A 13885-nucleotide genomic window follows, 5' to 3' on the forward strand; every position below is an offset into this window, starting at 1 on the left:
CGGCCCTGGTGATTTATCCAGTTTCAAAGATGATAATCCCCTGAATACTTCCTCTCTCACTATATTTATCCCATTCAATATTTCGCACTCCTCCTTAACTTCAATCCTGGAACATTCAGTGTCTATTTCAAGGGGGTGTGCTGTCATTCCCGAATCATTCAATGTCTATTTGAAAGGGATATGCTGTCAGTCCCGGATCATTCTGTGTCTGTTTAAAAGGGGTGTGCTGTCAGTCCCGAATCATTCTGTCCCTGTTTTAAATGTGTGTGCTGTCAGTCCAGGATCATTCTGTGTCTGTTTAAAAGGGGTGTGCTGTCAGTCCCGCCTCATTCTGCCCCTGTTTAAAAGGGGTGTGCTGTCAATCGCGGATCATTTTATCCCTGTTTAAAACGGATGTGCTGTCAGTCACGGATCATTCTGTTCCTGTTTAAAAGGGATGTGCTGCCACTCCCGGATCATTCTGTGTCTGTTTAAAAGGAGTGTGCTGTCAGTTCCAGATAATTCTGTGTCTGTTTCAAAAGGGTTTGCGGTCAGTCCCGGATCATTCTGTGTCTGTTTAAAATGTGTTGGCTGTCAGTCCCGAATCATTCTGTCCCTGTTCAAAAGGGATGTGCTGTCAGTCCCGGATCATTCTATGTCTGTTTAAAAGGAGTGTGCTGTCAGTCAAGGATCATTCTGTGTCTGTTTAAAAGGGATGTGCTGTCAGTCCCGGATCATCTGTCCAAGTTTCAAAGGGGTGTGCTGTTCGTCCCGGATCATTCTGCCCCTGTTTAAAAGGGGTGTGCTGTCAATCCAGGATCATTCTGTGTCTGTTTAAAAGGCGTGTACTGTCAGTCCCGGATCATTCTGTCCCTGTTTAAAATGTATGTGCTGTCAGTCCATGATAATTCTGTGTCTGTTTAAAAGGGGTGTACTGTCATTCCCGGATCATTCTGTCCCTGTTTGAAATGGTTTGCTGTCAGTCCCGGATAATTCAGTGTCGGCATAGAAGGGATGTGCAGTCAGTCCCGGATCATTCTGTGTCTGTTTAAAAGGGATCCGCAGTCAGTCCCGGGTCATTCTGTGTCTGTTTAAAAGTAGTGTTTTGTCAGTACCGGGTCATTCTGTGTCCGTTTAAAAGCGATGTGCAGTCAGTCCCGCAACATTCTGTGTCTGTTTACCGGTGGAACAGAGATCAGACTCCGAAATACTATCGAGCAAGTGGAGGGAGCAGGAGCGACGGGTTATATATATATACTTCACATGGAGAGAATACTGTAGTTGGAGTTGATGGGTTAAATGTCCTGTTCGTGTAACGGTCACATTCTCTTACCTGAACTCACATGTTAAGCCTATTAGTTGGGCCACAGCTCACAATCTTGTGATCTGGTAGATAGAGAACTGCCAACTTAGTCCAGCTGCCAGCTGATCAACGGTCAAATAGAAAGCAAACAACTTTTCACAGGATGTTTTCAGAGACTTCGGGTGGAGTTAAGGGTTAAATATCCTGCTTGTGTGCGTGGCACATCCTGTCAGATGAGCTCATGTTTTAAAAACTGAAGTGGAGCCAAAAACACAAACTTGTGATCTGAAAGATAGAGAACTGCCAACTGTGGCAAGCTGCCAACTGATTCACGGTCACACAGAAGGGAAATGCGTTTTCTCCGTATATTTTCAAAGAATCCCTCACTGTGTATGTGATTATAAATACAGCAAACTTTCTGAGTGTCGATACAGAACTTGTGTACTCCAGCTGTCTGATCCTGACTCTGAGGAACTCAGCGGAAGATGATGAAAGTCCTGCTCTTGGTATTTGGAGTCCTGGTGCTGACTCATTCCATCACTGCTCCATGGTGGATCAGTGGAGGTTACAAAATTCCAGGATCGAACGGAGGTAGGTTTCTCTGATCTCTCAGCACCAAGTTTTGTTTGAACTAATTTGTTCTCTGACTGAAGCTCACGGTTTGATTGGTTAAATGAATATTATTGTCAGAATGATTGAAGAATGTAACCTGATCCAGTTCCACAGGTATTCCACCGATTGTTTAATCGGTACCACAGCGAGTAGTGGGAATGGTGGGTGTTGTGTGATGATCCAAACAGAACACGAATTAAAGCACAAATTACTGGCCGGTGCCAAGTTAGTGGATCTCAGCCGAAGTATTAATTGTTTGGGGGGGTCTGTAATTGGCCTCAGTTCCCAGGTACTACGGAAACTCACTGTTCCTGCTCCCGACCAGTGCGACCTGCTACAAAGTGTAAGAGTGCGAACGGGATCAGGAACTCCTTCAGCCCCTTTCCCCCACACTCACTGCTCAGACCCACAGGTGAAGAATGGTGAATTGGGAGCGATACTGGAGGCCTCTGTGGAACTGGTCTGAAGACATGAGTCAGATTTTCATAACATGAGGGGAGGGGATTGGATCAAAAGTGTTTCAAAACAGGTTTCTGAATCCTAATAATTCTGCAGCGTTCATAGTGATCAGAATATGAGGACAAGAACTAAGTGGAGGAGTCAAGCGGTGAAACTATCATTTTTCAGTCGCCGGGTGTCAGTTTGCCTCAGTTGGGAGTTGAGTGAACAAGTTGTGGTTTGATGTCATACTGCAGCACATGCAGCCCAGCACTGGGGGAGTGCTGCACTCTTGGAGGTGTCAACTTTTGGATGAATCATTAAACGGAGACCCTGTCTACATGTTCATGGGGCAAGAAACATTTGGTGGCATTATTGAAAGAGCTGTTAGTTCTCCTGGTGTCTTGGACCAACATCACTCACTCAACTAACAGAACAAGAAACTCCCCACAGTGTCAAGTCTCATTTGCTGTTTTTGGGACTTTGCTGTGAGCCATTTGGCTACAAAATAGTGTCGGCACTTGAGAAATAATCCTTTGTCTGTGAAACTCTTTGGGCCCTTCTGTTGACGGGAAAGGCTCCATATAAATGTCAAATCTTTCATTTATTTGTCCTGAGTCTCCGATAGCGGGAATAGTGGGCTCCATTCTGTGGAAAAACTATTGGGCTGCCCTTGAGAACAAAGGTTGGGACTCTGCAGGCCGGGGAATGGTCAGTGTGAGGTTTAATGAAGTACAAATGAGCTGAGGTTTATGTGTGGTCCAGAGTCGGTCCCAGTAACACAGACAGACTCAGCTTCATGTTTTCACATTGTTCTCCCTCCCTCTGTGTCCATTACGATCAATCAATTAAGTCTACTTTTTGTATTTTAGCGCCATTGGACATCTGCAGCTGGTTTGGAGCAAAGTGTCATGACGGCCCTTGTGACACAAACGTGGAGACTCTAAGCAGATACTGCCCCAGTGGATGGTATTGTTGCAGTCTGAAATAGTTAAAGATCCAGTGATGGAATCTAACCAGCCCGAGATCTGCAAGTTCTCACTGAATGAAACCTTCGTCCACGGGATGCAGGCTCTGTTTGATTGTCCAGGTCCCATAACCCCCTGACCCTGTATTATTGCTGTCTGAATAATGGGCTGTACTCAGAAATAAAACTCACTGCATTGATCACTGTTTCGTATCCGTTTCTTCTTTCTCTTTGGGATCATTGTGTCCCAGGATGTTCAGACTATAATGGGGCTGGGAGAAGACGTGGGAATCGCAGGTAATGGGAAGAGGAGACCACATCAGGGAATCTCTGAAAGTGCCTGATAATACATTCAGAAAGGTACTGAGATAAGACAGGTCTCCCAGAGATTCAGCACTCTGACCATTCGAGGTTCAAATATCTCACTTCAACGGTTTTTTTCAGGCAGATTGCAAGGAGACTTACTTTGCATCATGCCCAGCAGACTGTTTGATGGAATATTTAAGAAGGAGCTTTTCTCTGCATCTAACTCATGGTGTACCTGCCCTGGGAATGTTTGATGGGACAGGGGAGAGGGAGCTTTACTCGGTATTTAACTCGTATTGTGCCTGACCTGGTGGTGTTTGACCGGACAGTGCAGTTGGAGATTTACTCTGGATCTAATCCGTGCTGTACCTGCGCTGGGACTGTGTGAAGGGACAGTGTGGAGGGAGATTGACCAGAGACCCATGTGAAGCTGTCAGTATAACTCGGTACTGCTGGATCAACCTGCTCTGACATCACTAACTCTCTCAAAACCACTACGTGATGAATAAAATGTTCTTGCTTTAAAGTCAGTGATCATAATCCAACAGCGCGCTTATTATAGAAGAATAAATAATACAAGAAATATTGAACTTAAAAGGGACGCAGGAATAAAAAAATGTCTTTGCTTCCCAAGCCATCTCTGCCTCTGTCTGAATCCCTCAGTCTCGTTTCTCTCACTCATTCGCTCTTTGACTCATTTCTTCTGTCGCAGCCTCGAAGGAACCCACAATTACTTTTGCTGCTCTCTTCTTTTTTACATACTTGTAAAGCTCTTATAATCTGTGTTTATATTTCTTGCTAGTTTACTTTCATAATCTATTTGCTCCCATCATGTTAATTTCCCAATCTAACTTTGACAACTCGTCCCTCATACCTATGTAATTGGCTTTATTTTAGTTTAAGTCTCCAGTTTCTGACTTCAGAACGTTACTTTCAAACTCAATATGGAATTATATCATAGAATGATCACTCATCCACAGAGGTTCTTTTACTGCGAGATTACAAATTAACCCTTTCGCATTACATGATACACGTCTAAAATAGCCTTGTCGCTGATTGGTTCCATGACGTATTGCTCGAGGAAACTATCTCGAATACAATCCGTGAACTCTTCTTCCAAACTACCTTTGCCTATTTGATTTGCCCAGTCTATATGCAGATTGAAGTCGCCCATGATGATTGCATTTCCTTTGTTGCACGCTCCCATTATTTCATGATTAATACTCTGTCCAACGGGAATGCGACTACGAGAGGGCCGAAAAACTATTCCCACCAGGGTTTTCTGCCTCTTTTTATTTTCCACGCATATTGATTCTACTTCCTGATCTTCTGAGCCAAGATCCTTCCTCACCACTGTCCTAATGTCATCCTTTATTATTAGGGCTACACACCCTCTCATTTTTCATTGTTCCTGTCTTTTCTAAATGTCATGTACCCTGGAATATTTAGTTTCCAACCTTGGTCATTTTGCAACCATGTCTCTGCAATGGCTATTAGGTCAAACCCATTTATCTCTATTTGTGCAAGTAATTGATCTATCTTGTTACGAGTTCTCCATGCATTCAGATAAAGAACCTTTAATTTTGCCTTTTTACCATTTTTTCCTGCTTTGACCTTACTTGTTGTTGCACTATTATTCGTCAACTCTGTCCCTTCCTGCCACACTCTGCTTATCTTTCCCAAAGTCACTACACTGTTCCATGGTCTTAACTTTTCGAATTAGATTTCTAAATTTCCCTTGACCTGATCCCTCCCCCTTTTTAGTTTAAAGCCCTATCTACAGCCCTAGTTGTTCGAATCGTCAGGACGCTGGTCCCAGTCCAGTTCAAGTGTAGCTCGTCCCGTCGGAACAGCTCCCTCTTTCCCCAGTACTGGTGCCAGTGCCTCAGGAAAGGAAACCCCTTCCTCTCACACCGCACTTTGAGCCACGCATTTAACTATCTTATCTGTCTGTCCCGATACCAACTTGGATGTGGCGTACGTAGCATTCCAGAGATTATTCCCTTTGAGGTTCTGCTTATTAATTTAGACCCGAGCTCATCAAACTGTCTCAGCAGAACCTCACCCTCAGTTGTACCTATGTCGTTGGTTGCTACGTGGATCACGACAACTGGATCCTCCCCCTCATGCTCTGAGTAATTTTCCAGCCTTGAGGAGATATCCTTAACCCTGGCACCGGGCTGGCAACACAGCCTTCGGGACTCGCGGTCGCGGCTGCACGAAATAATATGTATCACCCTGACTATATTGTCACCTACCACTACCACAATCCATTTTACTCCTCCCACTTGAATGGCCTCCTGTACCACAGTGCCGTGCTCAGTTTGCCCATCCTCCCTGAGGCCTTGCTCTCATCCATACAGGTACCGAGTACCTCATGCCTGTTAGACAAGGTTAAGGGCTGAGTCTCCACCATCACTCGATCCTGGATCGACATGCCTGCCTCACTCGCAGTCACAACATCTTTCCGTGAACACTGAATGAATCTGAACTACTACCTAATCTATGGGATGCGACTGTTTTCTGGATCAAAGTGCTCGGGTAACTCTCCCCCGCCATGATGCATCGTAAAGTCTGCAGCTCGGACTCCAGCTCAACAACCCTGAGCTGAAGCTCCTCGAGCTGCAGACACTTACTGCAGATGTGGTTTCCGGGGATCATGCTGCTCTCCACCAACTCCCACATGCTGTAGTTACCACACACCACCTGCCCTGCCATTGCTTGTCGAACCGGAATTTATTAAAAATACTTTATAGTACCTTTAATCTCTCGTTATTCTTAGTTGTATTAACTAATTAATTTATCTCTTTAAAGCTATTGATTTAAGTTCTAACTTGAGCTCCTGCCCGAAGAGAGAGAAAAAAAGCAGTAATAGTCACCAACCAATCACCGACCTGCTGACCTGTCACTCTTTCAATTTCTGCCTGTGGTGAGTTGACTCCAACTGTGTCTCGCCTTCGCTCTACTCTCGGGCTTTCCGCTTCCGCCGCTTTATCATCTCTATTGGACATTGCCTATTTTAGACATTGTTGCAGAGGTTCGAGGATTTTGAGGCCCATTTCAGGCCTATTATCGTTGTCAGGCCTATTTTAAACACTATTGTACAGATTTGAGATGTTTCAGCCCTTTATCAGATATTGTAACAGAGGTTCCAGATATTTCAGGCTAAATTTATACATTGCTGTGGAGATTAGAGATGTTTCAGGCCGACATCAGGTATTGTAGCTGAGATTCGAGATGTTTCAGGCCTCAATAATGCAATGTTTTAGAGATTAGGGATGTTTCAGGACTATTTTAGACATTGTCGCAGAGGTTGGAGGAGTGTCAAGTCTATTTTATACATTCTTTTACAGATTAGAGGCGTCGCAGGCCTAATTTACGCAGTGTTGTAGATATTCTACCGTAACTCCCCTCTCACGCTCTATCCACATTTCTCTTGATTCCTTTCGAGTCCAAAAATCGATCAATCTCAGTCTTGCATATATTCAGCGACAGAGAATCCACAGCCCTCTGGGTAGAGAATTCCAAACATTAATGAGCCCCTGAGCAATGAAATTCTTCCTCATCTCAGTCCTAAATGTCTGACCCCTCATCCTGAGACGATGTCCGCCGGCTCGAGACACTCCAGACAGGGGAAACATCCTCTCAGCATCTACCATGTTCAACCCTCTTAGAATCGGATATGTTTCAATGAGGTTACCTCTCATTCTTCTAAATACATTGTTGTAAATGCTAGAGATGCTTCAGGCCTATTTTATGCATGGTGGTAGAGATTAGACATGTTTCGGATTTACATTGTTGTGGAGGTTAGACACGTTTTAGGCCCACGTTATACATTGTATTAGGGATTAGAGGGGATTCCGGCCTATGTTATAGTATGTTACAGAAATTACAGATGTTTCAGGCATATGTTATACATTGTTGCAAAGATTACAGATGTTTTAGGCCGATGTTGTACTTTTTTGTAGAATTCTTTGGTGTCTCTCCCTTGTGTCACTGCATCTTTCCTTTTGTTTTACTTTGTGTCACTTTACTCTCTCAGAGTTAATGTTGTTTCCATTTGACATTCACTTGCAGAGGTCTCTGAGCAGTCATTACTTTGAAAGTGAGTGGTTTTTCATTTAGCAGGTTACAGTTGTTCATGAGATTCATTGTCTGAAACGGAAGAATCTGGGCTGGGAATTGTTTTTCTTGTTTCAATCCCCCATTCAAAGTAAAACAAAGTGCGCTAAGGACTTTCTCCACCTGTTTCTTTTGCAACGGGCTTGGGCCGAGCAGCAGATCTCAACTCCGCCTAAAGTCTCCGTTTTGCTGTAACAGACGGACAAGCTGAATTTCAAGCTCCGCCGACAGCTCCAGGTGGTCGGGGAGGGGCGGAGAGTGGACGGGGAGCTCGGTTAGTCGCATTGCGCAAGGTACCGAACAATTGATTCCTGCACCGGATATTGAACAAGCCCCTGTGTTTATTTTGCATTTACTAAATGTTGCAAGATGAGGAAATGCTCCGATAAAACGCAGCTGCAATAAAAGCTTTATTCTCAAACAACCAGTGAAATAAACATGATGTGGAGATGCCGGTGATGGACTGGGGATGACAATTGTAAACAATTTTACAAGACCAAGTTATAGTCCAGCAATTTTATTTTAAATTCACAAGCTTTCGGAGGCTTCCTCCTTCCTCAGGTGAACGAAAGCTTGTGAATTTAAAATAAAATTGCTGGACTATAACTTGGTGTTGTAAAATTGTTTACAAGTGAAATAAACGGCAGCTTTGAAAAGCAACGTCCGATGACAAAATATGAGCAAATGGAGATTGCACTCTCATAAATCAGTTGGACAAGCAGCAGCCTTATGGATTGTGCATTGAATTCCCCGGTAATTCCCACCGGTACGGGCGAAATTATGATTGACGGCTGCTGGCTGTACACTGCAAGAAAAGTGCGGGGATTTATTGTTTACATTGTTGATACTGCTAAACAGAATCTGTACTGATTATAGATTTGATATTACCGGCATTATCTGCATTGATTACAGAGCTGATATTACTGACAACATCTACAATGATTATGCAGCTGATATTACTGACAGTGTCATTGTTGCTTGTAGAGCTGTTCTTACTGACAGTATCTGCAATGAATATAGAGCTGTTACTAATGACATTATCTGTAATGATTACAGAGCTTCTATTTCTATTGTTTATGGTCGGATTATAGAGCTGACATCAACAGCAGTATCTTTGCTGATTATACAGTATATATTACTGACCGTATCTGTGTTGCTTGAGGAGCTGCTCTACTGACAGTATCTTTACTGATAAAAGAGCAGATATTACTGACAGTATCTGTATGATTTGAGAGCTGATATTACTGACAGTATTTATGCTCATTATGGAGCTAATATTACTGGCAGTATCTGTATTGATTTTAGATCTGATGTTGTTGACAATATCTGTACTGATGAAAGAGCTGATATTACTGACAATATCTGCACTGATGAGAGAGCTGATATTAATGACAGTTTATGTACTGATTTTGGAGCTGATATTATTGACAGTATTTGTAATGATTATAGAGCTGATATTACTGACAGTATCTGCACTGATTATAGCGCTGATATTACTGACTGTATCCGGGCTCAATATATGGTTAATATTACTGACACTATCTGTGTTGATGAAAGAGCCGGTGTAATAAAAATATTCATTCAATTACATAGAATTGTACAGCTCAGGAACAGCCCACTTTGCCCAACAGGTCTTTGCCTGGATTTATGCTCCACACGAGCGTTCTCCCACACTACTTCATCGCACCATATCAACTTATATTTCTATTGCTCGCCCCCTCATGTATTTATCTACCTTCCCCTTCAATGCATCTGCACTTTTCGCCTCAACCATTCCACGTGCTAGCGAGTTGGACATTCTCACCACTCTCTGAGTAAGATGTCTCTCCTGAATCCAACCTTGGTTTCATCAGCAACTATTTTAAATTCATGGCCTCTAGTTTTGGACTGCCCTCGAGGTGAAACATGCTCTCTCGGTCTACCCGAAGGAACCCCTTCCGAATATAATAAATATATATCAGGTCATCTATCAGTCTTCTCCCAAAGAGATAAAATAGCTACAGCCTGTTCAGTCTCTCCTGATATTGTTACATAAATAATGCATAACCTTGTGACGCCAAGAATGAAAGGAAATTAATGCCGGACAGGAACAATCCAGGCCATAAACTTCTCCCTTAGGACCGGATTAACGCAGGCAATCACGGCACAATCCGGTAGAATGGGTACTTGAAACTGCACTAATAAAATGCCCGGAGCAGGCAGGCTGTGTTTGTGTGTTGCTGCGGTTAAAGCAGATCAGTTCGAAGGACTGCACTGTCAAACTCACATATTAATAAAATCAACCTTCTGTACAAGTGTTGCCTTGTCCTGCAAGGTGGGTGCGGGAGAACTGCTGTGACTCGCCCGGCAGAGGAGCAGACTCTGAAACGGCGCCAGAGAGTCCGATGTCCTGACCTGCCTTCCTGTTTATCGACTGAACAAGATTATTATGATAACTTGAGTTTTCGGGGGCGAGGAGCCGGGGGGGGGGGGGGGGGGCGGCGGCGGGTTGTTGGTGGTGAATTGCTATCCAGAATCCGGGACACATCAGGTTAACATCTCGGCAGATACAAAAAGCATCAAATTCAGGAACTTAGTATTTAAAATTTGGAAGATACAGAATCTCTTGTCCTGAAATTTTAACCGTCCCCGGAGTAAAATCGCAGGTTCGTTTCATGGTTTCACAGTTTAATTCTGACTGGACACAAGGTGGAACAGTGGGTGTGTTTGCTAAACTATTTTTAACAAACTTTACCTTCGATTCTCCAGCAACGATTATCTGATCTTTATTCCCCTGGAATTCTGCGAAGTTCACCACACGGACTGCAGCGGTTCAAGATGGCGGCTCACCACCACCTTCTCAAGGGCAATTCGTGATGGGCAATAAATGCCGGCCTCGCCAGCGACGCCCACATCAGACGAACGAATAAAGAAAATAAAGGACAGATGGAGATCAGCATTAAATAAGAACAGCCAGTCACAGCCCATTTGGTTCGGGTACAGTGTAGACACATCCCAACCAAGGGGAAGGAAGGCCACCCAAAGCTAGTCCACCCCTGGACGACTAATGTGATAGAGATTAAAATGAAACAGAAAACGGAGGCTTATGACGAATTTAAGGTTCATAATACAGTAGAGAACTAGGCTGAACAAAGAAAGGAGAGAGGAGATCTAAAGAAAAGGGAATAAGAGGGGCAAAAAGAGAGATTCAATCGGAACTTTCAAAGGGTAATTGGATAAAAATTTGAAGGGAAAATTTTACAGGGCAATGGGGAAAGAGCGGGGGAAAGGGAATAATTGGATAGCTCATTCAATGAGCCAGCACAGCCATCATGGATCGAATGGGCTCATCCTGTGCTGCACCTACTATTATACTACGATACACCCATTTCAAGGCAACGTACAAACCATCCAGCGCTGATGCCATTGTACAGAATCTATGATTAACCTTCACATTCACCAAATGCCGGAATTCATAATCCAGCACATATTGGAAGATAGGAACAGGAGTCGGCCAATCAGCCCCTCAAATCGGTTCTCCAATTTATTTCGATCATGGCTGCTCTGTTCCTGAATTCTATTTACCTCCCCTTTATACATTTCGCTTGGTATCCTTACCTTAAAAAATAGCCGATATCATTCTTCAAAATTTCAGTTGACCCAGAATCCAGAACTGAATGGAGAAAGAAATTCCACATTTCCAATAAACTTTGTGCGAAAAAGTGCGTCACTATTTCACTCCTGAACGGCCGAGCGCTAATTTTAATATTGTGTCTCTTTGTTCTGGATCCTCCATCTGAGAAAATGCCTTCTCTGTATCTCATGAGTTTGAGGTATTACATTTTGGTTGGAAAAAAAGGGGCCACATACTTCTTGCATAATAAGTGTCCAAATAGGAGAGCGGAGCACTAAATGTAGCGATGCAGTTTAAAAAGGCCATAAAAAAGCAAATCAAGCACTGAGGTTCTTTCCAGAATGATAGATTTGTAAAGCAGAGAAGTTAAGTTAAATTTGTACAGAACCCCGGTTGGGACGCATTTGGGTTATTGTGAACAGTTCTGGTCTCCATATTATAAAAAGGATATAGAGGCGCTGGAGAAGGTGCAAAAAAGAATTACTCGGATGATACCAGAACTGAGATGTTATACCTATCAGAAAAGATTGAGCAACATGAGGCTCTTTTCCCTTGCAAATGGAAGATGGAGGGTGGACTGTTCGAGGTCTTTAAGATTACGTAAGGGTTTGAGAGGTTAGACGTCGAGAAGATGTTTCCACCTGCGGGAGAAACCGGAACTCTGGATCATAAATATAAGATAGTCACTAATAAATCCAATATGGAATTCAGCAGGAATGTCCTTAACCAGCGAGTGGTTGGAATGTGGAACTCGCTACCACAAGGAGTAGTTGAGGCGACAAGCATTTAATGGAAGCAAATTAATTTAATTGATGAGAAATGAATAGAGCGATATGCTGATAGGGGTAAATCAAGGGAGGAGGTTCGTTTGGAGCATGGACCTTTTGGGCCGAATGAGCTGTTTCTCTGCTGTACGTTCTATTTAATTCTATGTAATTGCATATGGAATTCATTTATCATTTTAGAAATTTCATTTAATGCACACTGACTCCATGCAAACCCAACATTTACCCACACTGTCCGTTTAACAGTGTATTTAATGATATATATACCCACCAATTACCAAAAATGTTCACTTTACAGTGTGTTTAATGATATATAAACCCACCATTTACCCACACTCTCCATATAACAGTGCATTGAAATATATATAAACCCACCATTTCCCAACACTGTCCATTTAACAGCGTATTTAATGAAATATGAACCCACCATTTACACACACTGTCCATTTAACAGCGTATTTAATGAAATATAAACCCACCATTTACCCACACTGTCCGTTTAACAGTGTATTTAATGAAATATGAACCCACCATTTACACACACTGTCCATTTAACGGCGTATTTAATGATATTTAAAACCACCATTGACACAAATTGTCCAATTAACATTGTATTTAATAATATAAATCGTTCGTTTGAAGGTTTTTGTTAGAATGAATGTGACTCCGCTTAAATCAGCGATAGATTGAAACAAGCTGTGGAGGGAGAGTTCACATGAAGATTAATGTTGGGGATTGTATGTTTCCGCCGCTTCAGGCTGTGTCTCCGGCTCGGAAGAATCCTCAATCCTGGTCAAAAAACAAGTGGGTATTGAGAGAGAAAAGGGTTAATATCGCAATCCATCCCATGGATTGATCACAACCATCTGCCACTCGGAATTATCACCACAATCTATTCCAGGGATTGATCACAACAATCCGCCACTTGGAATTACCACCACAATCTGTCCCTGGGATTGATCACAACAATCTGTCCTGGAAATTATCACCACAATCTGTCCCTGGGTTTGATCACAACAATTCGCCACTCGGAATTATAACCACAATCTGTCCCTGGGTTTGGTCACAGCAACCCGCCACTCGGAATTATCACCACAATCTATCCCTGGGATTGATCACACCAATCCGTCCCTGGGAATTATCACCACAATCTGTCCCTGTGATTGATCACAACAATCCGTCCCTGGAAATTATCACCACAATCTGCCCCTGGGATTGATCACAACAATCCGTCCCTGGGAATTATCATCACAATCTGTCCCTGGGATTGATCACAACAATCCGCCACTCGGAATTATCACCACAATCTGTCCCTGGGATTGATCACAACAATCAGTCCTGGGAATTATCACCACAATCTGTCCCTGGGTTTGATCACAACAATTCGCCACTCGGAATTATCACCACAATCTGTCCCTGGGATTGATCACAACAATCGGTCCTGGGAATTATCACCACAATCTGTCCCTGGGTTTGATCACAACAATTCCCCACTCGGAATTATAACCACAATCTGTCCATGGGTTTGGTCACAGCCACCCGCCACTCGGAATTATCACCATAATCGATCCCTGGGATTGATCACAACAATCCGTCCCTGGGAATTATCACCACAATCTGTCCCTGGGATTGATCACAACAATCCGTCCCTGGGAATTATCACCACAACTGCCCCTGGGATTGATCACAACAATCCGTCCCTGGGAATTATCACCACAATCCGTCCCTGGGATTGATCACAACAATCCGCCCCCCGGAAT

The 13885-nt window shown here is 43.3% G+C and overlaps 1 long non-coding RNA gene across 1 annotated transcript; it reads left to right on the forward strand.

Moving 5' to 3' along the window:
* The first annotated feature begins 844 nt into the window (after positions 1-844).
* On the forward strand, positions 845-3502 carry LOC137313862 (uncharacterized). Its single transcript, XR_010961104.1, has 2 exons — positions 845-1873; positions 3205-3502. It is a non-coding gene; the product is annotated as an uncharacterized lncRNA (long non-coding RNA).
* Positions 3503-13885: the final 10383 nt, after the last annotated feature.

This window comes from Heptranchias perlo, unplaced genomic scaffold (assembly GCF_035084215.1).
Source record: "Heptranchias perlo isolate sHepPer1 unplaced genomic scaffold, sHepPer1.hap1 HAP1_SCAFFOLD_49, whole genome shotgun sequence".
Taxonomy (NCBI): domain Eukaryota; kingdom Metazoa; phylum Chordata; class Chondrichthyes; order Hexanchiformes; family Hexanchidae; genus Heptranchias; species Heptranchias perlo.